Source organism: Anastrepha obliqua, chromosome 1 (assembly GCF_027943255.1).
Source record: "Anastrepha obliqua isolate idAnaObli1 chromosome 1, idAnaObli1_1.0, whole genome shotgun sequence".
Lineage (NCBI taxonomy): Eukaryota > Metazoa > Arthropoda > Insecta > Diptera > Tephritidae > Anastrepha > Anastrepha obliqua.
In genome coordinates, this window is record NC_072892.1 from 168,562,808 (window position 1) to 168,590,427 (window position 27,620).

General features: G+C 36.3%; 1 long non-coding RNA gene across 2 annotated transcripts in view; it reads right to left on the minus strand.

The window, feature by feature from the left end:
- LOC129240563 (uncharacterized) overlaps positions 1 to 23,426 on the minus strand; it is a 60,061-nt gene extending 36,635 nt beyond the window's left edge. The window contains exons 1-2 of one of the 2 annotated variants that reach the window (XR_008582083.1): positions 23,374 to 23,426; positions 5,268 to 6,594 (exon numbers count right to left, since the gene is read on the minus strand). This is a non-coding gene — a long non-coding RNA (uncharacterized LOC129240563). Of the gene's footprint in view, positions 1 to 5,267; positions 6,595 to 23,368 lie in introns of both variants that reach the window. The other variant, XR_008582082.1, reaches the window with a different exon arrangement.
- Positions 23,427 to 27,620: the final 4,194 nt, after the last annotated feature.

Below are 27,620 nucleotides of genomic sequence, written 5' to 3' on the forward strand. Positions count from 1 at the left end.
TAGAGCATACCATACATACATATGTATGTAGCATACGCACACATTCAGTAATATTCTACATTTGACCAATAATTCTGCAATTGAATGTCAGTAGTATTTACATTCTTGCTGCTGCTTCCTATTTATACGCTAAGTTGACAAATAATAAATTCCAATATTTACATTTGCCGTAGTTTTTCTATTAAACTCTCTTTCAAACTTCGTTAACGTATGTAAATACGCGAACATATGCTTCGTTTGTTCCCTCACTCAGCTGACTGACTTGTTGTTTGTGCAAAATAATTTCAGTCACGGGTTGAGCTGTGCAAGAGAGTAAACTTTTGTTCAAGGCCAATTGTTATTGGATAGAATTTTTCTCCATTTCTTTACCTTTGTAATCCATGTTGCGTGAACACATCGGAGCTGTTGTTGCTCTCATACATACATACATTCATGCATATACATAAATATTTTCTAACTCTCCGAAAGACTTTTTCTCATCAATGAAATTTGCAGTCAACTGTGACTACAGGCATTTGAAACGGTACCAAGTCCTGGCATCTTAGCAGCGCTTTAAAAGTTCGACCTCTGCGACTAAGTTTTGAACACAAATACACGATTTTTGTTATTCTTTCATTTATTTTTCAACTTAATGAACGCAATGGCTTACATAAAAAGGATTCCAGTTGAAGCTGGAACTTTTGATGCGCTAAAATATCAGAATTCCTTTATTTCGTTAAATATTAGTTTGGGGAAAAAGAAATCCATTATTTTCTCGTTAGATGGCTGTAGCGATCGATATCTCGTAAAGTATCGATCAAACAATTTAAAGTTTATGTTCATCGTCAAGATGAAATTTCACACTAAACTACATAATTCTTTTGCTGTCTTTTGTTTGTTCCATTCACTTGTGAGTTACTGTGTGTGTAACACTTTTATGTATCCGTGAATGAAATTTTTATGGTTTCTAAGCGCGACATAAAAAACAGTAAAAACATTAAAGTTAATTTTCGATTTTTCTGTTTGCTTTTTACAAAAATTAAATTTAGTACCAAAATCGATAAAAATCAATAGATATTTTAAAACTTAAAGCTACCTTAAGGGGGGTGGTCTAGAAATTTCAAAACAGCGATTTTTTGTTTTTTCGATATATCTAAAGTAGTATCTCAAGAATATACTGGGAAATTTTCAGGTGGAAATTCCCAATATTATAGCTTCTTTTTAGCTAAAAGCATTAACTAGATAGAGAACGCGCTGCTGTACCACAAACTTTAAACTCATTTATCTCCAAAAAAAAAAAACAACTATTCAACCGAATCGTCCGAAATTTTAATATGTTGTTCACAACATTAATGGCTATCGCCCGTACTAGAATCATGTAATTATTTCAATTATTTCGTATTTTTTTTATCAAAAAACTGAAAAAACCGATTTTCAAAGTGCCAAATTCAAAACCGTGCCATTTTGTAAAATTTTTTATTTTTTTTATTCTAGTACGGGGCATAGCTACAGTCACACTGATTAATAATTTTTTTAGTTTTTTTGTTTCAGATGAATAGAAGAGCCAGCATGGACAACATCGTTTCGGTGCAATTTTTCGGGAGGCTCAACTTCAGCGCAATTTTTTAAATTGTTTAAATTAAAAACAATTTTTGTTTTTTCATTTTTGTATGTAAAAGAAGTTAAATAAAAAGCATAAGTGGGCTAATTAAATTAGGGTTATATTGTAGATATCCCCGTATAAATAATATTATTAATGAAATGCATAAAAAAATTTAAATATCGCTTTTAATTTTTTATGGTAACAAAAAAAAAACCTGAAAATACCCTAAATTTTCGAGCTATAGATCACCGGGACCCCTTAACAAGATGAATCCTTTTGCTTTATTTTTTGCATAGCGCCTTTACTTTTTCTGGGAGGCTCAACTTCAGCGCCATTTTTAAAAGTATTAAAATTAAACAAAAAAATTGTTTTTTCATTTTTGTATGGAAAAGAAGTTAAATGAAAAACCTAAAAAACTTAAATATTGTTTTTCATTTTTTTATTGCACAAAACATGCTTGAAAATACCCCAAATTTTCGAGCTCTAGAACACCGTGACCCTTTAAAAAGATTAATCTTTTTGCTTTGTTTTTTCCATAGCGGCTTTACTTTTTCCGGGAGGCTCAAGTTCAACGCAATTTTTAAAATTATTAAAATTAAACAAAAAAATTTTTTTTTTTTCATTTTTGTATGTCAAAGAAGTTAGGCATTTTGTACAAAATTTAAATAAATTAAATTTTTATTGTTAAAAGAATTCCTGGAAATATCCTACATTTTTGAGTTCTAGACCACCAGGACTCTTTTTGCTTTTTTTTCCAAAGCGGCCTTACTTTAAAATAATTCCATGTTATGATTTGTTTTGATTATTTTTCTTGCAGTTTTTTTACTTTTCTTTCTGATTATTTTTCTTGCAGTTTTTCACGGTTCTTTCTGATTATTTTTTTATAGTTTTTTTACTTTTCTTTCTGATTATTTTTTTAATGCTCATCATTTTTTTATAAAAGTATAACTTATTGTCTAACTTAATCCAATTTTCCAATTTATATTTATAAATTTAATTTACAATATAAAAAACAGAAAAATTATAGAGACTTTTCAATAGCAATTCCACGTTTTTAATTTCGAATTTCTATATGGATGTTTCGTATGCAGTTTTATAGCTTATTTTAGTCTTTAATTGAGTGCAATGAAGTGCAAAATTGAGTTTACTGGAAAATGCAGTTAATTTTTAAAATATTTTTCTTTATATTTTTCTCCACATAACGAATGTACAAAGTTTTTCTTTTTTTTTAATTTTTACTCTCCATTTATAAAAAATAATCAACATTCAAAAAAAGCACAGGGGCATAATCGAAATTGTTAAAAATGGTACACCTAATTCTCCTTTTACACGAATTTTTTGTTACACGAATTTTTTGGGGACGCATCTATCGAATTATGTGAAAACAATTTATGTCAAAAAAATATAATACATGTCAAAAAAATTCGTGTAAACAGAGAATTAGGCGAAAACGATATTAAAAAAATGCATGTAAAAAAATTCGTGTAAACAGAGAATTATGTGAAAGCAATATCAAAAAATGTATGCAAAAAAAATTCGTGTAAATTAGGTGAAAACAATATTAGAAATTCATGTCAAAAAATTCGTCTGAACAGAGAATTATGTGAAAACAGTATTAAAAAATTCATGTAAAAAAAATCGTGTAAACAAAGGATTAGGTGAAAACAATATAAAAAAAATTCGTGTAAACAGAGAATTAAAAGAAAAAATATTAAGAAATGCATGTCAGAAAAATTCGTGTAAGCAGAGAAATAAGAGAAAAAAATATTAAAAAATGCATGTCAAAAAATTCGTGTAAACATAGAATTAGGTGAAAACAATATTAAAAATATCTTTAAGAGTTCACTTAAAAATTTATTTCGTGCTTACTTGTTTTAATCCATTAAATATATTATAAGAAATAAATTATTAAACGGCGTGAGCAAAATCTACCGTGTCTCAGAGACTTTCCCTGAGAATAATTTAAACGCTTCGTGCATGCGTCGAAAAAACTCACTCTATTTACTTCATGAGATGCAGAAAAATTCATAAAATATCGAAAATCGTGTTAAAACAAAACAATTCCTGAAAAAAGCATTTTTTACTTTTTAACTTGTGTAAAAAGAGAATTAGGTGTATATACATACACACATAGGGGAGATCGGGGGGTCGTGAGACACGGGGGGTCATGAGACACGCTCACAGCCCTGAACTGAAGAGCGCGGCATCTGTCTGGTATCTGCGTAACTTCTTGCTAGCTTTCAATCATAATATTTACATGACAAATATTTTGTTCATGCAGGTTATTTGTGTGTCCTCATACCGCGACTCCACTTGTGTGATTGAAAGTTTTGCTGATAATCGTTTTTGTTGTTTCTTACACTTTGTTGAACAAGCTAATTATAAAAGTGCATGCATCAAAACCTTCCTTGGTGAGTAGCCTTTTGACCCACAACAAGAGTTTTGCGTAAATATTAAATGCATCCATAAAACAGTGGCCACATTGAAAATAAAGCAATTGGGGGGTCGTGAGACAGCGTATTCGGGGGGTCATGAGACATGCTATTTCCGTAATCTAGGAACATTTAATAGTATTCTACTCTGAAGATGAAGACTTTTGTATTATCTGCAAAGGTGTAATGCCCAAAAAATTAAACCGAAACAATTCGATTCACTGTAATACTTGCGATAGACCTGTTCACTTGAAATGTGCAAATTTAACAGCCGGCTATTACACCTGCATCCATTGTGAATCTGATTAATCTAATATTTTCTTTTTCGGATATTCATTGACTTGATTGATTAGGTATATTATTCATATTGTTCATATGAATTATATTGTAGAAGCCAATATATGCCTTTTTAACGATTGAAATAAAAAATTTTTATAAAATCAGGCCGTTTTCTTTCTGATGAAATTTGTGTCTCACAACCCCCCGAACATGCGAAAATCCGAAAAAAATGATTTTTGAGCAGGCAGGCAAAACTTAGAGATTTTTCTATAATTTTAAGAAATTAATCTTTTGTCAAAGTGTTGTTATACTTAATCACAATTAAAAAATTTTAATGTGCAGAAAAATGGATAGGTTATATTATGTTTATGGTCAAAAAACAAAACCCGTCTCATAACCCCCCGATCTCCCCTACATATTTAACGAAATATTTTTCGTTTGCGTATTTTTAAAATTAAATTAAATAAAAAGTTTAGTTGATAGCAAAATCGATTTAAGCCGTCACAAAACTTTTGAAACTCGTATGAGCAAACGTTTATCAAATTTGTTTTGTAAATGCCTACAAAATTCATACATACATACATATGTATGTATGTACACATAAGTAGATATTTAATTTTTTTCTGCTTCCCGTCGTTTTCCACTTATTAGGAAAATATTAACCGCAAGCAAATTTCTTCGTTTTACAATACAAACTTCCTGATTTTTCATGATGCAGCCCAATTCCTAACCTCGAATTTATTTGACCTTTGACACATTAGTTTCGGCTATGACAATAGGCAATTTAAGCTTTTCCACAATATAAACAAAGCGTACTTTTTGACTATTTCGCTTCTGCAGTTTTCTAAAATTTTGCTTAGCTCGCACATTTTTGTAAACTTATTTTTTCGCTTTTTCAGCGAATTTCACCACCAACAACAATACTAAGTGTACAATACAAAAATATTTGCTGCGACGCAATAAAATCTACTCACACTGCTTGAAAGTTTCGTACTGTCGCCGTCGTTGCTGCCGCTGCTTGTCGCCTGGTGGGGCTGGCTGCCAAGGGTTGTTGGGCGTTCGCTTAATGTGTTGGATGAATTTCGTTAGATTTCAGCGTATGTACGTGTACATACATATGTACTTATATTTTTTGTTGTTTTTTTCTTCTAAAATTTCGCACTGCCACGCAATTTTATTGAGTGTACACATTAGCGTAAATATTCCACAAATTAGGATCGATTAAAAATTTCTGGTTTATAAAGTCAGCATTTTGTTTTTTTTTTGTTAATTTAATTTTAGTGTAATTTTGAGAAGTGTTTAGGGTTTAGCTTTATTTGTATTTTTTTTCGGCTTTTCAATTGGTATCAGGAAAATGTGACTGCATTATTTTTCATTTTACGCATTTAACTAATAAAACACGTCGTCGCGCAATTTGCTAAATGTTTTAATTAATTTGCTTTCACTAAGTTTTTAGGTGCACTAATTTTGAATGAATTTCTGATATATTTAATTATGTAGTTAAATATTTTTGTTTTTTCACTTTATAGCTTCTGGTACTTTTGCTTTTTTTTTGTTTCTCCATATTATTATTAAACACTTTTTACTAAATAAAATTTTCGGCGCTCCGTATCATCGTCGCTGCCGCGATGCGGTACGATCACACAAAAGTTTCAGTTCTCAATGCCGCTGTCGTCGCTAGCAGACCGAATGGAAAGTTCAATTTTCTACCTTCATCGTCGTGGCGTCGTCGCCATCATAGCCTTCGTAGTCATCGTTCGTTTTGATAGCGTCAACGTTGCGGTCACCGTTGCTGTCGACGCCACTGTCGTCAATACCGCCGCCACCACTCTATCAACAACACATCGTTGTTGCTATTTTGCGCGTCTATTGTCCTGTTGTTGTTGCTATTATTGCTGCTGCTATTTTTGTTGTTACTGTTGTTTTTACTGTTTTTGTTGGCTTGGGTTTGACTGGTTTGCTCGTTCGCTAAATCGTAGTTTTCCATTTCTTTGCTGCTGCTTCTGCTGCTCCTGACTACCGTTTCGGGCAAAACTGGGAATAACGTCGTCGCCCCCCGTTCATATGCTAGCGCGAAGCTCCGTGCTGGCAGTTAATACATATGTATGAATGTATGTATGAACACACACATAGATATGAGTATATATACATATGTATACACACTAATACTCATGCATAATACATCGTTTAGCGATTGCATGCTTGTTACTCTGTTGTTGTTGTTGTTGTTTCTGGTTTTTATCGATGGTGTGCTGCTGGTTTCCTGTGCCGCCTCACACCGCCCTCTGTGACATGCCATGGCTGTACTTTTTAATAGCGTTTCATGTAATTTTTCTGCATACATACATACATACATACATATGTACAATAGTTAGTAAGTGTATAAATAAAGTGTACATACATATATACATACATACATATGTACCAAAACGCACATACCTAAATATGTACGTACATATATACAGACATACATACATGAATGCATGAGCAAACTTATTTGTTGCTTTATTATTTTTGTATCTGCTGCTCTCAATGTTCTTACTTATTTATCACTACTTTTTTGTATATTGGGATTCATTGTAATTTTCACTCTCATTTGCCTCGAAATAATATGCGGAACTTTTTTCCACTGGTATAAAGGTTTTGTTGCGTATTTCACTTTTATTTAGATTTTTCATATGACACAGTGGGATTGAGGGGCTTAATGTGTGCGAATGTTAGTTTGTACGAATTATCAGTGTAATGTAAAAACACGAGCAGCATTCGGTGCTTAGCATTTCTAATTCGTGCAGCAACAATAATAAAACGTATGTTAAAAATCTCAGTTCAGGTAGAGAGAAACCCTGAGTGTCCAATAATTATATTTATTGATTGACTTATTAGAATCAAATTGATAATACCATTTTTACCGTAGTTTTATGGTTTTATGCAAATTTTATGCTAAATTTAAAGTTAATTAATCGGAACAATAATTATGCGGCGCAACTTTATATAAAGGTGTGCTTAGCTTGAGTTCCCCTCCATATGCATGTTCTTTCATGCTCATGGTTTAGCAATTGACTGTAAAAAAATCTCTTTAGTGCTGATAGCTTACATATCCACAACGTTTTTCTAGAAAATTGCTGATGCTTGTGAACACTTTAACGCTTCGGATCTTGAGGGGTGGATTTGAAAGGCTGAGACGTTCAGATAATTTGAGCGGTCAATTTCTTCATGAGTCTTGGCGTTCTTTCTATAGAACAGGTATCTCACCAAAAAAAAATGCTATTGACACCAATCACACTTAAACCTACAAATACAGAACAGCAAAAAAAAAAAATCGACCGAAAGTCAAAGTTTAAACAGAGGAGATTTACTTTACTCTACACTTATGTACATATTCATGTACCTACGTATCTATAATGAGAGAAATGAAATAGTGGACCACTATAAGGGGCAAACATACCTCTAATTGGTCCTTAGCCTCTCTGTGGACTGTCAAAATGCCACATTAACGAATTGCTCAGGAGGTGGGAGGAGCAGAAATTCGTTCATCACTGGCGAAATTCTATCGGTCAAATGCCGGGCAGCGGTATTTTGGGGAAGCTACATTCACTCAGCAGTGTAGACTTAAGACTATAAACTGGTTACTTTAAAGGTCACTGTAGTCTGAGATACCACTTAAACAATATTGGTAGTATTGCCATGCATCCATATAAATTATAGAACAATAAACCACAAATGTGCTAAAAGTTTTAAAAAGCTTTAAAATATAAAGTGCCTCAGCAGGCTTTGGACAATTAGATCTTTGTTTTGTCGCAGTGAGGCGTAGCCTAATTATAATAATGATAATGAATATACATAGTTCCGACGAAAATTGGAATGAGCATCTGATAGTGAAAACGGGTTTTTCTAAAGGGTGGTTAAATTTTAACGGCCGATGTTGAATGTAAACCACACCTAAACGTAAAATTTTTTTCTGCATTTTATTTGACATTTTTCAATTTCAGACTAATTGAATTTGAACCATACAGATACAGAATCAAGCAACGCGTTAAAGCTATTCAGGCTTATTAGGAAAACGGGCGTTCAAATCAAAATGCATATCGCGCACTTCGTGAAGAAAATCATCTTCAGTGATGAGGCACATTTTCACCTCAGTGGATTCGTCAATAAGCAGAATTGCCGCATTTGGGCGAATGATAATCCAAGAGTGATTGCCGAAAAACCAATGCTCGCACAAAGAGTGACTGTTTGGTGCGGTTTATGGGCCGGCAGCATCATTGGGTTGCATTTTTTCCAAAATGAGGCCGGTGAGGCAGTTACTGTGAATAGTGTTCGCTGTCGTGAGATGATAACGAATTTTTTATGGCCCGAATTGGAAGATATGGATGTGGACGATATGTGGTTTCAACAGGACGGTGCCACTTGTTACACAGCTAACGAAACAATGGCTCTTTTGCGCGAAAAATTTGATGGCCGAATAATCTCACGTCGCGGCGATATCAATTGGCCGCCAAGATCATGTGATTTGACACCGTTGGACTTATTTCTTTGGAGTTATTTGAAAGAAAAGGTATACGTCGATAGGTCAGCAATAATTCAAGAGCTAAAGGATGAGATAATTCGGGACATTAACGGCATAGAACCTCAATTATGCCTCAGCGTCATCGAAAATTTGGACCAACCATAATTTCTTAAAAAAAAATTGTATTTAATTCAAAATCAATACCGGCTCTTAAAACTTAACCACCCTTTATTAGTGGCCACCTCTCGGTAGACAATGGCAAACCTCCGAGTGTATTTCACCCATGAAAAATATCTGCCGTTCGGGGTCTGCTTAAACCTGTAGGCCCTCCGCACGCCCCAAATAGAAGGCGGAGCTCGGCCTGTGAGAGCGCAAAATAGCGAGTTGCCACTAAATACACACAAAATGTACTGATTTCATTTGAAAGAATTTCTCGCAAACGCTTTACAAAATCTTGCTTCAGTATTTTGCGGTGCAGTGGTAATAATGGAAGTGGCAATGTTGGAAGATGTTAGCCCACTTCTTCAACTTCTACTAAATGTGTCTTAACATCTATGAAATTTTTTTGTTGACTTTGTCTCGCTTTCTTACGTGGACGTTGTCTTAATATTTTATTTTCATCATTTGGCATCAAACGATTCGAATTGCAGTATTCGCGCGGTAAAATGAAAAATGAGTTGTCCAACTACAAAATGCCAGCAATTGACTATAGGTAATGACAAGAAATTTGATAGGGTAGGTATGTTTTAATAGTGAAATTCGTGGTCTCCACTTGGTATTTCTGTTTGACAGATGATGTCGCTACAATTCAGTGCTGCCAACCAAGTAAAAAATCGACTTCCTTGCAAAAACCTTTTTGTGCTTTGTCGTGCAAAAATTTTTTGTATCCCTTTTTTTAACACGTGTTTTTAAATACAGTACTGTTATATATTAAAACGCTGTATTTACGCCGCAGTTTTGCAATTATCATTTCACGACAATCGAATCGATACCAGAATGACCAACATTTATTTTATTTTATTTTTATTTTATTTATTTATTATTAGAATTTAAAAATTAAAATTAATAAAAGCGCTAGCCGCAAGGGCTATTGGCTTGAGGCCCAAAAAGACTAAGGCTTCAGCAGTACTCCTCAAATTACGAAAATCTTATTGTTGTCCCTACAACAACAACAGCAACAGCAATACAAAGTTGAAGCTTCAGAATATTTCCTAGATTTAAACCAAGCATAAGGTTTGATACAAGAATGATAGAAAGAAGATTGCGCCCATCAGAGAGTGCGTGATGTCACGTTTTTCCGAGATGTGCAGTATTGCCAACCATTTGCACTTCGCAATAAATTTAGTGCTTTTTTATACCGAAAATGCGAAAATCTTGAAGTTTCGTGATTATTTGTTTTTTTTTTTAATTTAAAGCTACTGAAACTTTAAGCTAAAAAAACTGTATTATTATACAAAAGAAGGTTAAAAAAGCCATTCTAATAAGATTTTATTGTTAATGAAAATTAGTTGGTTCTTATAAAATATTTGAAAGTGTGAATTTAATTTTTTGCTCCTTTTAAGGTTACGCAAGATTATTAAATGTCCCTCTCTCAACTCTTCTTAAGATTGAAAATATTTTTACACATTTTAAAAGGCGTTTGAATTTACTGAATGCGGATTAAAACCATATAGGTGTAATCGTTTCCTCCGGCCATCAATCCTTAGTGGGACAGAAGGCATCAAGAGGTGTATTCATTGTAAAAATAAGCCACAAAATACCAGAAAAGACTAAAGAAACCATACTGACACAAACCATACTTACAAAAAGAGTACCTTATCTAGTTACATAACCTCAAATATAGCAAATAAGTCGTTCCTCTAACAAAAGAGTCTCGCTTAACAAAAAAAACTCATAAATTAAATTGTACATAACCATAACACATTTATTGAAAAAAACGCACATTTTAAAGACAATTTCCCACGCATACAAAGTTCTGTAAGCACTTCAATAAAAATTTGTTTTTTTATTTTCTTTAAATGGGCATTTTCGTGCGTTTTTATAGCCAACATTGCAGTAGTGAGAGAGAGATTTGGCTGCCGAAAGCAGAAGAACACCAACAATAACCGCAATCGCGGGCGATGCCACCAGATGTTAAAAAAAAGTAAAGCTAAATAAAATTGAGTGAATTATTTAAATAATTATTAAAAAATTTGTATTTTACAAAATTATAAACATTACATTTTAATTAGAATAGGCTAGAAAAATGTCGTGAAGAAAGAACTAAGACTCCGAAACTAAATAACAAAAAAAGAAGCTAAATCAAGTTACTAAAATAGTAATTTGGTCATACTGGTGCTAAAATCACGTAACTCGTTGTCAAATTCGCTGAGAGCAAAGTAACGGGAGCACGATAGGCGCCATCTCATTATTCTTTCCATCATGGGTTTGATAAATCGCAAATTCATTTTTTTCTCACCCCTTATAAAACCGCTCTCTGTTGCGACCTTGGCTCTCCAGGGGAATCACTTTCCCAATTCACCAATCCTGTCCACCTTAAGGTGCTAGAACTTTTTCCAAAATAACAGTGGATCTGGTAGAGGGGCAAAAGAAAATATGCGAGCATCGACGAAAGCTTACATCTGAGTTGCGGAGGTCAAAGTTCACACCTCTCACACAGTCTTATGATAAATCGGCATAGAAAATCGATTGATCGGATGGGATTCTGGTAGAGGGGAACAAAAACAAGTATCAGCGATAACGGAGTTGTGGAAGTCACTGAAATAAATATTCATACAGAGTTATTCATACATTTCATAATATAAAATTCAATTTGAATAATGAAAGGTAGGCCAAATATGCAATCCGCTTGTATCAACCTATATATTCGCCATAAGAATATAACAAAAGAGCACTAACCAAATATAGAAATATAAAAAGTAAACTCAATAACTTAGTTGTGCACTGTTGATAAAGCCACTACATTTAGTTCTACTCATAGAAAATAAAACGCAAGTTCAGCTACAAAAAAACAAAAAAAAATACCTACTTATATATATTTATTTACTTCTCCTGTAATCTGATTGGTGAGTCTAAAATTTAATTAACACACTTCCAATTTACTTGCTATGTCACTTTCAATATACATATTTGTAGGTATTTTCTGTCCTTTCAGTACATTGCTAGTACTCAAAACTTGTCAGACTATTCACCAACCCGTTAACAAAATAATATAAACTTCAATATAAAAAAAAAAAAACTAGCATTGTACATATTGTTGTTGACTATGTTGCACTGTACGCCTGTGGATATACTTAGTCCCATTCATGGCTCAATCGCAGGAACAATTAAGAGCGCGCTCAGTTTCTATATTTTCTCAACTCTGTAATACTTGACTTGCTCCGCTCTCGTATGTATTTGGGAAAAGACTCCATACATATATTCTGCATAGGTGTATTCCCCGCTAACAGCGCCTTAATGTATGCGTGTGGTTAGTTGCTCTCTCGCTTACTGTTCTTGTGTACTTGAAAGCGTGAGCGTATACAGATTTGTGTGCTTCTGTGTATGGAATACGAAAATCCTATCGCCGTAGTTCTGTTGCTGCTAATAAGAATTTCATTGTTGTTTACTTCTCCACTTTCCTTTCGCTTTTTCGCGATTTGCTGTGTTGCCGCTCTCGCGCAGTTTACTCTCCTAACCTAGGCTCAAACCCCTTTTGTACACACCATCGTAGCACACTCAACTATACATACTTATAATACTAACTCCAGACAATAGCCAGGAAACCCACTCTATTGGGAGTCCCACGCAAAAAAATGGGGAATTTGTTGTGTTTAAAATAGAGAAGGCAACAAATGTAGAATAAAAGTTGTATAGAAAACCAGAGAAAAAGAAAAATACTGAGTCTCACTTCTAATTGAAGAACAAGTACAATAATGGGGCGAAATCGATTTTCTAGCAACCTATTTCAAATATTAAACAGTGAGAAATATTCGGTTTAACAGGCCTTTAATTGATTCCTGTGAAGTTATAGCATAGCTAACCGAGGCGACTTGTGATTTATGTAGGTTTGACCAATAAATCGGTAGGTTAGTTTAAGGGGTTAGGCCACTCTAGGATTTTCAAAATATCGAAATTTTTTTTTTTTGCTTAAAAGATGCTTTAAACTCTTTAGAATATAAAACAAAAAGTCCTATGCGTGAAAAAAATGTTTATCTCTAATATTTCGCACTTTTGCGCGAGCGCCTCTGACGTCTCTGAACCGACTATTCAAATTTAAACCGTGTTTATCTCAAAACGTGATTTTTCAAAACGGCAAGCAGCATAACACAAACAATTTTTAATATTTTCACTTGTAATTGTACAAGGATCTTTAGAACATTATTCCGCACTGAAATACGTACGGATTTTTTTATTAATTAATTAGAAAAATTTTTATAAACAATTAACGGTTCCATTTTAGACGAAAAATTCTACTTTTGACTTCAAACATCTGCAAAATACACAAATTTCAATATTTCTAAAATCCCGTACGTATTTCTACAGCTATACTCACGTCGATTGAGAAGAATGTTTTTAATTTGGTTTAGGTGGACATTTACGTCAGTTGTACTGCGTGCCGTGAAGTGCCTTTTTCGCAGGGCGCGTTCAGAGATTCACTCCAAAGGCGCCATTTTGTAATATTTTTCAATAAAAATATTTGTAATTACACTTAAATACATGCTTAATAATATACTTAAAAAGTTTTTTCCTAGCACCTTTCTTTCAATGTAAAAAAAATCCTTAAAAAACTGCTTTTTTACAGTAGCTAGAGTGGCGTAACCCCTTAAATCAGTTTTTTGAAATTGGAATACAAATTCTCATATTTAAATGCAAATCCATAATTACACTTCATTTTCGATCTATAGCCTGTTTCTGTAGGAAATCGATAAAGGTATTGATTGGTCCAAAAAAAATGTTTCCGAAGGCATTAATCGACAAATCGAACAGTTAGAGAAGTGATGATATTGCGAAAATTAGGTCTGGAAATCAAACTTGTATTCCAAAATGTTAATATTGATAGATAATTTTTATTTTTTGGTATTTGCAGCTGTGAACTTAGTGAGCCGAGAAGTCGTGGAAGATTTGCTCCTTTCTGGTTGCCCATCAACGTCTTGAACGGATGAAAACGATGACAAAGTCAAGGAAATGGTGCTGGAAAGTCACCAAACCATCATTTAAGTTTGAGGGAGATAGCTCGTGAGCTTAGCGTGTCTCACGAATCAATTCGCAATATTTTACACCATCAATTGGGCATGAGACGTGTGGCTACTCGACTCGTTCCAAGAGAATTGAATTTCTTTCAAAAAATTCATCGGAAGAAGTTGGCTGAAGACATGCTTGAGCAAGTGAAGTCGAACCCAACGTCTATCCAGGTCATCAGTGCATCATAACAGGTGATGAGACGTGGGTATATAAGTTTGTGATGCAAATCAGTTAACAGGCGGCTGAATGGCGCTATCCACATGAGCCGAAACCCAATAAACCACGTCAAAGTCGGTTTGAAGTGAAAGTTATGCTACTCGTTTTCTTTGATTCTCATGGTGTTGCGCAGTCGGAATTCATTCCTAATGGTACTACGGTAAATAAATAATATTATTTGGTGGCCGCCGTCGCCGAATGGGTTGGTGCATGACTACCATTCGGAATTCAGAGAGAATGTAGGTTCGAATCTCGGTGAAACACCAAAATGAAGAAACAAAATATTTCTAATAACGGTCACCCCTCGGCAGGCAATGGCAAACCTCCGAGTGTATTTCTGCCATTTCGCACCGTCTCACAAGACTCATTTTGTGAACACTTTTTTGGCCAAACACTCGACAAATATGATCGAAAAACCACCGTATCGACTGGATTTAGCTCCCTGTGACTTTTTCCTTTTCCCAAAACTTAAATTGGCACTCCGCGGACCACGCTTTGAGTCGATAGAGTCCATTAAGGAGAATTTGCTGAAGGAGCTGAAGATCTCTTGGCATATGTGTACGAGTATTGCTTCGAATGGAGCCTATCTTGAAGAAGACACAATACATTTTGATGATTAAACAATTACAATAGTTTTCGTTTTATTGAAGAATTCCTGGTACTTTTTTGACAGAATATATGTATATACAAATCATTAAGAATTTTTTTTAATTTTTCCTTTGAGTAGACAGTCCTTCTATAACACCTGTTTTACAAATTTCTCTTATGTAAGAGGACACCTCTCATAAGCGAATAAATTTTTCAGTTCCCCTTAAGTATTCCCCCTTTAAGTATTCCCTTTCACGCGCAGAGCAGTTAGTTAAAGAAAAAAAATCTCTTTCACTACCAAATCTATTTCGCACTTAGGTTTGTCTATGGACTTAGGTTTGTCTATGGACCTTCTTATCTTTCAAACCGATTGTTATTTTTTGAAATAGAAAATTGCAAGTTGTACTCTTTTATAGCATCTTTAGGTGCTCTAGGAGGTGGTATAAGTATAGTATACTTGGTTCAATTATATTTATTATTTTTATTTGTAACATTGGTTGCTGTTTCAAAAATTCGAATTTTCTCACTTTATGCAGATGACTTCAAGATTCGTGATATTACTTGTGAGACCCATATTCATCTCTTGCAAGACGACCTAAATAATCTTGGCCATTGGAGTCGCAGGAAGAAATTATCGTTGAATATTAGTAAATGTTTCCAAATGTCTATTTCTAGGTCTATCGATGTCCGTCAAACGTGTTATACAGCCTTTAATCACCAACTTCTTTGAGTAAATGATTCTGTTGATCTCGAAGTTGTCTTCGATAAAAGTTTTACATTCAAAAATCATACTCGTATACAGCTGCCTTCCTAAGGTTTACAGTAATCTGGCGTTTACGTACAAAAATTTCAAAGATCCGTATACCAGGAAGGTTCTCTCCAACTCTTTAGTCCATTCAAAACTCAATTATGCCTCGATTATATGGTATTCAAGCTGCAATCTTCATGCTTCCAGAATAGAAAGGGCGCAACCCTTTGCACTACAACCGCTAAACCATTTCCATCTTTTATGTTAGCTCACGTTGTATGTTAATTAGTTTAAAGACACTTGAAAGTAGAAGAATAATTGAGTCCCTTATATTTTTTATGATATCAGTGGTTCCATTGAGTGTGAACTTCTCGTGCTGAATAATCTTAATAGAACCCAGGAAAGCGTTTCGTGTTATCTTTCTCATGCACCTACATATAACCAGAGCACTTTTGAAGCGCTAATTAAATATCAGAAAAAAGACGAAAATAAATATTGATTTTTTATCTCAGAGGACTGCTTCTAAATCTTCAATTAACCCTGTACTGTTAGTTTTTATTGCTCTTTGATAGGAGAGTTACTTCTTTCATTTATTCATTTAGTAAATCTAGACTTGATGTTTTCATCCAAGGAGAGGCCTCGAAGGCCATCTGCAGGCTGAAACACAATGGGAATTGGTACGGCCTCTGTCAGGCATTGGATAACAGAGTCGTGCATGACAAGAGATACAGTATGGTGCTGCCAGAGGCTCAACTGTGATCAAACTCAGGAAATAAGCCAGGCAAACGCCGTTGCCGCATTTTTGCGCGTGGATCCAGGGCCGAGCATGGTTCCGGCTTTGGTGTTTACGTGGAATCAAGCGGGACAAAACTACACTTCGCTCTTGAAATGCATGCATCCGTGCTTCAAGCGGAGGTGTATGCTGTTCAAGAAGGGATGAACTTTGTTGTGGAAAACAGATGGAGGGGCAGATCTGTATGTGTCTGTAGCGACAGCAAAGTTGCGCCCATGGCCTTAGACAGCCCTCCAACCACTTCAAGAGTAGTCGATAATATCCTGGCGGCAGTCATAATATCCTGATGTTAATATGGGTCCCGAGACATGTGGGTATCGCGGGTAACGAGACCTCGGACTCTTTAGCCAGAGGCCAACTCCCTTAGTCAACTTCCTTGGTCCGGAGTCCGTTCTGCCACTCCCTTCTCCAGCCGTCAAAGCCACGGTTAGCAAACGGGTTACTCTAACCCGCAAGCGAGCTTGTCATGGCTAAGAGACGCTGCAGATGGACAAAACTGATGTTACCTGCCATGTCCGACCGACTGTCACAGTTCCTCCTATCACTAAGCAGAAGGGACTGTAGGCAGCCGGGACTGATGGGCCACTTTCTATGGGCAAAGCACATGTAAAAGGTGGGCACTGTGCACTCTTCCCAGCATGTGGACAGGAGGATGAGACGTCGGACCACTTTCTGCGCGGCTGGCCAGCCTTTGCTCGAATCAGGCTTGAGGTTTTTGGCATTGATGTGTTAAGAAGCGACCACCTTGGCTCCTTGGCACTACTCAGATTTCTCGGGAGATCGAGTAGATTTAAAGAAAATTAAAAAGGGAATCCGGGTGCAGTACAAAGCACTTAATTGTGTCTGAGTACCGTACGTGCTAGTTTGTTCCGCACCAAAACAAAAAAAAAATCTTTAAATACAAAGATTAAAAAAAATACAAAATATGTACATATTTCGCAACTATTTTAAAAAATTCATTGAGTGATAATTTGAAATTATATTTAGTTAGCGATAAATCAAAGGCAAAAAAACGTGGAATCTGGTTATACCCATTCAATGTCCTAATCAAGGGTGCTTTCAAGGCAACAACAGTTCTAACCCGCTCTAGAAAGAATAAATAATTATTTCTAAGATTTTTTGAGGTGTGTTAAAATCAATGCACTCTAAGAGTAAAGGCGAGCAAACGTTCCTATTTATAATAAAATATTAAATATTAAAATATTATTGCAACGATTTTAAATTTAGTAAGGCACACCTGGCATTGTATGAAGGAAAGGGATCAGTGAAGTTCGAAGATCTGACGACGAAATTTCTTTTGAATGCGTTTAAATCTATTGATGTCTTTAATGATTTGACCTCGAAATAAAGACGGCATACTATAGCTTGGACCGAACGAGTGAAATAAATAGTGTCGTCAAAGTGTAAGGATTCGTCAAAGTGAATGGCATCGAAAGCTTTGGAAAAGTTCGTATACACTGCATCCACTTGAAGACTATCGAAGACTTGAAAGCCGCCATATAAAAATCCAAGCCGCATTTATTGAAGGTGGGGGCACTATGCCAACAACAATGATTTGTACGTTTGAATGTCACGGCAAGGTATTGGCGAAGCAGAAAACAAAAAATTAATTCGCTTTGTTTTATTCTGTGCTGACAGCGACATGGACGCAGCGAAGAAAAAAAAAAACAAATCAGCTGGCTTACCGACACCACCTTGCAAAAATCTGAAAAACAGCAAGATTAGTGACAGTTGACCCACCAGCCATGCTGATTAATAGAAATATTACGTTTCACAGCGAAGTATAATTTTTGTTTCATAGTAAAAGGGCGATGAAAGTTTGAATGTGGACCTAAAGTGCGCGAAGTCGTTTTTATTCCCAGCTTTGAAAATGGGTGTAATAGCAATAACTTCCCAAGCACCTATGAATTGTTCAAAAACTAACGATTTTCTAGTGGAAATGCATAGGTAAGAGCAGAACATTTTTTGACAAAATAAGATGAAAAACCAGCAACTTCCACTGACATGCACTTTTGATGTGCTGAATACCATCCCAAATATCATTGTTTATATATAATTAATTAGTTTTACGTAAAACTGCGTACCTCTGGACTAAAGTAATTAAAACGAAATGTATGACTACTTTTAAGTATTTTCTATAAGAATTATCTTCTCTGTAGCCATACAAGGTGAAGTCGAAAATAAACAAAACTGGCGTCATACAAATGATTTTGATGTGGCCATCTTTTTAATAAGTTACTGCGTTGAAAGTTACATCCCTAGCTAACTTCCAATGAAAGCTTGGCGACATTCGGTTCAGTGGAAGGGAAGTTATTGCGTCTAAAGCGTAAGTATGTTGGTGTCATCGGTACAAAAATGAGTTTCGAACAAAGAGCTAATAAAAATTTTGTTTTAAAGCGAAAAAACGTTTACCGAAACATTTGAATTGATGAAAAAAGTTGATAGCGACGATTGTCTCTCTCGTGCCACAGTTCATGAGAGGTTCACACGTTTCAGAGATGGTTGTGAGGACATAAATGACAATGAACAACAGGGCACCCAAAATCAGTAATCACAGACAACTCCATCGAAATTGTTCATAAATTTATCAAAAATGAACAGAAATCAACGATGAAATTCATGGAATCGGAGTTGAATATCTCCAAAACAACGATTTATTGCATTTTAACTGATCATTTGGGCTTACGAAAGGTCTGTGAACATTTCATTCCGCACAAGCTAACTGAGGACCAAAAATTGCTCAGAACTCAACATTCGAAAGAACTCATTAAAGAGGCGAGAAAAGACGAGAACTTCCTTTACAACATTGTAACTGGTGATGAAATGTGATGTTGCCAACATAAACCTGAAAATGGCCCCAGAAGATCCACTACCCAAAATTTGGGGTTATCAAAAATTAAGTCGATGTTGATTTCTTTTTACGATTCCAAGGGAGTTGTTCACAAGGAGTTCATGCGAATGGGTCAAGCCGTGAATGCAATTTGCTATCTTGGACTTTTGAAGCGTTTATTGCATCGCATTTCTCGAATTCGCCTTGAATACCGCGAAGGAGGAAGCTGGCGCTTATTGCATGAAAATGCACCACCTCAACGATCCACTCTTGTGACTGATCTTTTGACTAAAAATCGCATTTTAACCATCAATCAGTCAACGTATTCACCTGATATGGCTCCCTGTGACCTCTACCGATTCGGAAAAAAGCATTTGGTCATGTAAGGAAAACGTGTTTTGTCCGAAGAGGCCATCCAAAAGCCTTATATCGACATCCTGAAGGATATTCCGGATTCTGGTCAATGACCTGAAACACTCTTTCGAAAAGCTTTTAGTGTATCAAGGCTAAACAGTGTATGGAGGCCAAAGGGGACTATTTTGAATTAATAAATAAACTCGAAGTTATCAAAGCAAAGCTCCTGTCATTTCTATTTTAGCTCAGTCTTGTTTATTTGGGACGCCACCTTGTAGATTTATTAAAAATAAGTGAAAAATTTCGCAAAACTGCTTAATATTTGAGCGAATACGCTGAGAATTTGGCCTTTTATATTTGTTTTTATTTTCGATACAGTGTTACCATATTGTTATAACTAACGAAATTTTTATTATTAATTTCAAATGTAGCAACGAAATATCAGTTTATTGCAAAATTTGCTAAGATATGTTTAAAAAAATGTGTTAAAAAATTATTTTATAAAAATTTAATTAGAAAATTTATAAAAAAAAAGTTTTATAAAAAATGTTCTATTTTCACCAAAAAGTGAGCAGCAAGAAGTGTAAGGCAGAAAAATGCTGGAAGATACACTTCTCACAAAAATTAAGGGAACAGTAAAATTTCCTAAATTTCTTAGCGATTTTTGAAAAGCTGTATCTCGGCGAAAAATGGTCGCACGGAGTTCCGAGCTTTAAACTTCAAATTTTAAGATCTTTGAGCAAAACTTTTTTTTTAATAAACGGTTATTTTGTAATCGTCAGTTAAAGGGCGACACACAAATTTACGAAATTTTTTTTTTCATTGCACGGGCTTGGCAAAATTTTTCCGACTAAAACTCAGCCATACAGTCAACTAGCTTGATTATTTAGCTTCAATTTGCTTTAAAATTTAAAATTTCTTTTTTTTGTTTTTTTTTTTTTTTAATTTGCAAAAAAATTTTGTTCAGCAACAATACTCATTTTATTATTATTAGTGGAATATTAAACAGTAAAAATCAATGGAAACATGAGTCCCCACATTAATATTTGTAAGTAAGCGATAGATTTTCTGATAGGCGTTTGTGTTCACTTCAAACCAACGTTAAGGGTGAAAAAAAATTTTTTCTCACAAAATTTAATTAGTATCTTAGGAAATGTATTCTACATACTTTTCAAAATCATTGCTCCGTTAATTGATGGGTTATTAGTTGCTGAGATATCAATGATCAAAGATAAAAAGGTCTGTTTTCATAAAATGCGGATATCTCAGAGAGAAATGATCGTAGCGAGAATTCAAAAAAAGCAAATTGAAGCTGAATAATCAAGCTAGTTGACTGTATGGCTAGTTTTACTCGGAAAAATTTTGCCAAGCCCGTGCAATCCGAAAAAAAGGAAAACATTTCGAAACTTTTTGTGTCGCCCTTTAACTGACGATTACAAAATAACCGTTTAATAAAAAATTTGATTGCTCAAAGATCTTAAAACTAGAAATTCAAAGCTTCAAATTGCTTTTTGTCGGAACTGCGTGCGACCATTTTTCACCGAGATACAGCTTTTCAAAAATCACTAAGAAATTTAGGAAATTTTACTGTTCCCTTAATTTTTGTGAGAAGTGTATTTTATGTTGTCCTGATGTTAATACGAGTACTATCTAATATGCCTTTCATTTCGTGCAGGGTATCACACAATGCTGAATGTTTTTGCCTTTTTTGAAGAATTCACATAGAATAAACAATTAATAAAATTGCTATTAACAAGAACCAACAACAAAAATCGAATGTAAGTCAAAGTGAAATGAACAGATAAATTATAAAAATAGGTGAACGAAAATGAAAAACAGTATAGCGCTGGCTGGGACGACGTTCTGTTGTGCTATATAATAACAAAAATATAATATAGAGGTATAAAGGGTTTTCCAACAACAGGTGTTACAGGTGAATGGATTGCGCTATCGAGAGATGATTAATGATTTTTTATTCCCGGAATTGAATGGTATTCATCTGGACAACGTTTATTTTCAACAAGACGGCGCTAGGCGCCACACAAGCAACGAAACCATTGATCTTTTACGGGAAAAGTTTCCGGACCGTGTTATCTCTCGAAGAGGTGATCACAATTGACCACCGAGATCTTGTGATTTAAAACCTTGCGACTTTTTTCTTTGGGGCCACGTGAAAGAGAAGGTCTACGCCAAGAGCCCAGGGTCAATTCAAGACCTCAAAGATGGAATTCGTGAGGCTATCGCGGACATAGGGCAGCCACTTTGCAATACGGTTATGGTAAATTTCATGAAAAGGATTTCGTCCTGTAAGCGTGGTCGTGGTGGTCATTTGCTTAATGTTATTTTCCACTATTAACGGCATATCTCCCTCTTTATAATGAAATAATCATCCGATCATTTATATTAAAAAATAGCATTTTTCTTTGAATATCAAGATAAACACCTCTTATTGGAAAACCCTGTGTGCATACATACATATGGGTATGTGCAAGAAGGCAGTCGCTGTAGCTAAGTCTGTTTGTGTGTTACATACAGGTAGTAGGTCCTGGGTTCGAGCCGCACTACACACGAATGACATCAACAAGTTTGCTCTAAAACGGGCTGAATAACGAGTTTATTTTCGAAATTAAAAAAAAAAACAAAGTCATATAAAAAATCGCCTGCAGTTCTGAGGTGGCACAAAGCTTGAGATGCCTCCGTTTGCGGAACAACATCGAGGCGCACACCACAAATTGCGCAGGGGAAGCTTTGCTTCAACACCTTTCTGAGATGAATGTCTATTATATAACAATAGATAGGTGAAAGAGATTCTTGTACATATACATGTATGTATGTGTATGTATGTATGCATGTATGTGTGCCTGTACGGGCTATATACTGAGTTGCTCGCAGGTATAAACATTCACATGCATGGGGGAAATTTTCGCATGACTGTGTGTTTTTGAAGTACGCACACACACACACATACATACACATACTGGGTGATTAGTTAATACTTATTATTGTCATTATTGTACTTTGCTTGGTTGTTGCTTTTATTTATTTATATATTTTATTAGATGTTGTTTTGCGTGTTTTTTGTTTTTCTTTTGTTTTTTTTTTTTGTTTTTTGTTGGATGGTGCAAGTTTTCAATTCTATTGTTAGTGGATCGTAATTATCGCTATTCACTTATATACATACATACACACAAATTTGACGTTTGAGGTTTGCTGTTCGACGTTTGACGTTTGGCGTTTGATGGGTGCGCCGGTTAAGTTCTTCCCCCGTTCGCTGTGCACTTATATACATACATATGCGTGTATGTATGTGCATGCATGCATGTATATGTATGCGAGTATACATATGTATGTACCTATGTAAGCTTGTAGTTTGTGTTCCGCCCTCTCCACCGCCCATCCGGCCGCACACCAAATGTCGGTTGATGTCATTTTCGTGTACCATTTTTACTTGGGCAAACAAAGGAAGTGCCGCCATCTACGCACACATACACACACACAGGCGCGCACTAATAGTGTTACACTGATGTCATATTGCACACTGAAGTTGTTGCTTTTATTATTATAATTTTTTTACAGTGTATTTGTTTTTCTTCTCTTTTTTTTTGTTTCAATCATTCCATTTTTGTTAAGTACTTTTCCACTGCAATTATTCTCGAAGTTCTTGTGGGGACTTAAATTGTTTATAAATGATTTTTTTTTTTTTTCAAACACTAAATAAATTTGTTGTGGTGAGTATAAAGACTTTGAGCACTTAATTTAGCTATCGAGAGCTTAAAATGAAAAATATTCAATTTGAATCATATCTAAGTACTCAACTGTACCACTGTCGTGGTGTCGGATGCGTCGTCAGGCGGCGACAGCTATGGCTGCAACCGCCGCGCTGCCTGGTTGGTCGTCTGGTCGTTTGGCCGCCTGCCTGGTTGGCTGACGTCTGCTGACTGCTCGGCTGCTGGCTGATGGACTCTTCTTGGGTCTGGTGGCGCATTTGTTGGGCATACATACATATGTATGTGTGTATGTATGTGTGTTTATGCATATTTGTACATTGCAGACATTGCATTTTTTTATTGTTGTTGTTATTGCGGCAATAGCGCAGCAGTTGCTATGTTTGTTCAGCTTATTTTCTGTATTCCTTATACGATTCGCTAGTTTTGTGTTCGTTGCGATTTTCAATGCCAACAGGGAGTCCGAAACATACATATGTACGCCTATATGTATGTATCTATGTATGTAGCAAAAACAGCAAATGGCCTGAAATTCCACACAAAATACAAAAAAGCCACTATAAAACAAAATAAAGCGCAACAACAACAACACCAAACACATAACCATACCGAATTGTGGCTGCTAACGCGACGAAGCTGCAGCCGAAGCTCTAAATCCGATGGGCTCGTACAAAATGTGCAGAAATGCACACAAACGCAACGCAACGCAACGCCTTGCAAAACTGCAAACAAGTGAGGTGCTGACGGTTCGTTGAAGTGCTGTGCGGTGTGGTGCGGTGCCGCCATTGAAGACCTACCAACCGAGAGACCAACAAACCGAGCGACCCAAAGAGCACAACGCCGTTGCTGTTGCTGTTGCTGTTGCTTTTGTCAGTGACGCTGGCGCTGGCGGACAGATAGATAAGCAGACAGTCGAAGAATCAGCCGTTCGGTGAAATGTGCCAAACGACCAACCAGCGAAACATCAGAAATCCCATATATTTTTTTTTTTTGCTTTTTTTCGCTCGCTTTGTACCTCTTGCGTGGTTGCTTGCTTCACTTCAGCTACTTGCGCCTCACTACAGCAGCACGACACTGACAGCGTCGGCATGATGGCGAAGCGTTGTTCAAGTTCAAGGATGTTATGTAATATCACGAATGCGTTTGTGCAGCGCTGCAATACATTTGCCCCAGCCTCAGCCAGCTGCTGGTAAATCCAGTATGCCGCTGCTCCTCCTCCGCGTTCACTGGTACTTTTGGGAGCCCTTCGTTGTGTGCGTCGGCAGTGATGCCGCCACACCTTACATTTGATACAGTGCATATGTATATGTGTGTGTTCGCTATGAATGTGTGCGTGTGTGTGTGTGTACGATATATGCAAGTTTATGTACTTAAATGTGTATATCGGAAATATCTCCAAGTGTCGTATATAAATGCATGGACTATATTAGGGATGCCAATATTAGCGGAAAATTTTGATGCCGCAATTTCGGGACTCATTTAGGGATTTACATTGATGCATAGCTTTCTTAATACGAGTAAAAATGCAATAACTGTAATCATCTCAGCGTATCGTGGAATAAAACCATTTACAATTTTGGATAAACTGATTTTAAAAACCATAGATTTATTAGAGGAGAAAAAGTAAAAAAAAAATATTTTTATTTTGTACTGAAAAATCCGTGTGATTCATAAATCACAAATAAGAATGCAAAAGAAGGTGCTTTTGGAAGTAACAATTCGAAGAAAAAAAAAAAATTGAATGAAAATTATTAGATGCGCAACTAAGTTCTCGCTGTTTTTTTAATGAAAATACAACTTCATTCTGAAAAAATGGTTACAAGTGAATCATTGAAAGTCGCGGTAAAACTGTTCATCTTTTGAGGCTATCCACGGCTCAAGCCTTTTTTTGATGTCTTCAAATGAATGGAACTGCTGGTCAGCTGGTCAGCTAGACCATGTGTCATCGATCGAAACAGGCGATAATCGGACGGCGCAATATCTGGAGAATACGGCGGGTGGGGTAGGATTTCCCATTTCAGTGTTTCCAGGTAGGTTTTAATGGGTTTGGCAACGTGAGGCCGAGCGTTGTCATGCTGTAGAATCACTTTTTCATGCCTGTCCGCGCATTGCAATTGAAGCCGATACCGATGAAGTCGATCCCCAGTGATGTTTCCGCTTGGTTTTAAAAGTTCATAATAAATAACACCAACTTGGTCCCACCAAATACAAATCATAACCTTCGCAGTGTGAATATTCGGCCGAGGCGACGACGTAGAAGCATGACCAGGATGTCCCCATGACTTTTTTTCTTTAGATTGCTGTAATGAATCCATTTTTCATCGCCCGTCACGATGCGATGAAGAAACCCCTTCCTTTTCCCTTTGGAGCAGTTGTTCATAGGCGAAAAAATGAAAAAACGACGTTCGCATCCCTTGTCTTTGACTCATAAGGAACCCAAGTCCCCTGTTTCTGAATCATTCCCAAAGCATGCAATCGCTTGGAAATGGATTGGCGGGTAACTTCTAATACTGACGCGAGTTCTTTTTGCGTTTGACACGGATCCTCATTGAGCAATGCCTCCAATTGAGTGTCTTTGAGGGTTTTTGGCCTTCCTTCACGCGGACGGTCGTCAACATTAAAATCTGCGTCTTTGAAGCGACAGAACCAATCTCGGCACTTTGTTTCACTTATCGCAGCATCTCCATAAACTTTTTGTAGCTCTCGATACGCTGCAGCCGCCGTTTTTTTTTCGAATGAAAGAGGAAAATCAACACTTCCCGCAAATGACGATTATTCGGCACAAAATCACATTTTCAAACCAAAAGTTTATGATACCAAAATAAAATCACTAATGTGTCGAAGCAGTTTATTTACCATAAGTCTAAGCTTGGTTTACGACGTTTAGGTTATGTTAGAATCGACTAGCATAACCTGCTGGAGCGGCATCTATTGACAAACAGCGGGAACTTAGTTGCGTACCTAATAACAAAAATATAAAAAATACCCGAACATTTTTATTCTACTCCATGAAACAAACGTTGCTAATCGAATATACGGCCATATTTAAAAAAGCCCATATTTAAAAAAATCAAAATTTGTTATTACTATTGCCTTTAAAATGTGTATTTCTGGAGCCTTCAAATCTGGACCTAAACCTGTTGCATGCAAAACCATTTTTGATCTCATCCCTTGTCGGCTGAATTGTCAAAACAGTCATAAGCCAAGAATAATAGAATACGGGATTGCGCCGGCGTGACGCCGAGATTGAGAGGCGTGACGTCACACTGTTGCAGTTGCTTGAGATAAATGTGGAAATGCGTCAAGAATACAAGAAGAAGAATAAATTGCAGAAACAACATACTAATAAATGCACAAGTATGACGTCATATACCTTTCCACCATAAGATAAGTAAAGCTACAGGGTACCTCATCAGCGACTGCTATATCCATGAGTTTTTTTTTCTGGTGGGTGAAGTAGGGTTCAAAATGCCTTCGCACTTACAGCGATCTTCACCTACTTTGTTGAGTGGTGTGGCCACTGAAACAATCCCTCCTCTCCTTCTGGACTTCTGGAGAGACACCCATCCCGGAACTACTTTCTATATCACTTCGGGAGGACCCAGAACGGCTCAGAACGGCATCCATAAAGAACCAATTTTATGCACGCACGTCTGGGTTCACCGTATTTGTAGCCAGCTTTCATGATATGGGCTCGTCTTTTTGTGTCTCTGTCTGTGCGGCTTCGCTTTGTTGCACTATGTCGAGCTCTACTTTTTTTCCGTAGTACGTTCTTGATGTATCTCTTATCCGCGTTCCAGCTGTGCTCGCGTTCGAGCGTTTTGCTGATTATGTTGCTCGGCGCGATGACGCGAAGCTACTTACTCAGATCGTCTATGTATATCCGCGAGCCATCTGTCACAATTAAAAAACGTGTGTTCAGCGTCATCGCTCGGTGCTTTGCTGTACATGCGATGTAGGTATCTTCGAAAGTATCTGTGGCCCGAGAAGAACTGAGTTAAGAAGTTCCTTTGGACTCATTTGCCTATTGAAGGAATGAGTTTCACCGTTCATCTGCCACTCGGTTCAGTGTTCCGCCGCACCATGGCTTGACATTCCCATTCCGCGACGCTATTGATGACGTGTTTCTTCTTGGAGTACCACGCAACCATTCTTTCCTGGGTTATGAGGTCGACGATTATCTCCCGCTGATCACAAAGACTGCAGCACCAAAGACAGTGCGACAGGCTAAGGCAACTCTGAGTGCCGCTGTTGCTTGCACAACAGCCGTGCTTTGCGCTTTGGCATGGGACCTCGTGCCATCAGGATGACTTCGATCTTATGTTTGGCGAGTTCCAGGCCAT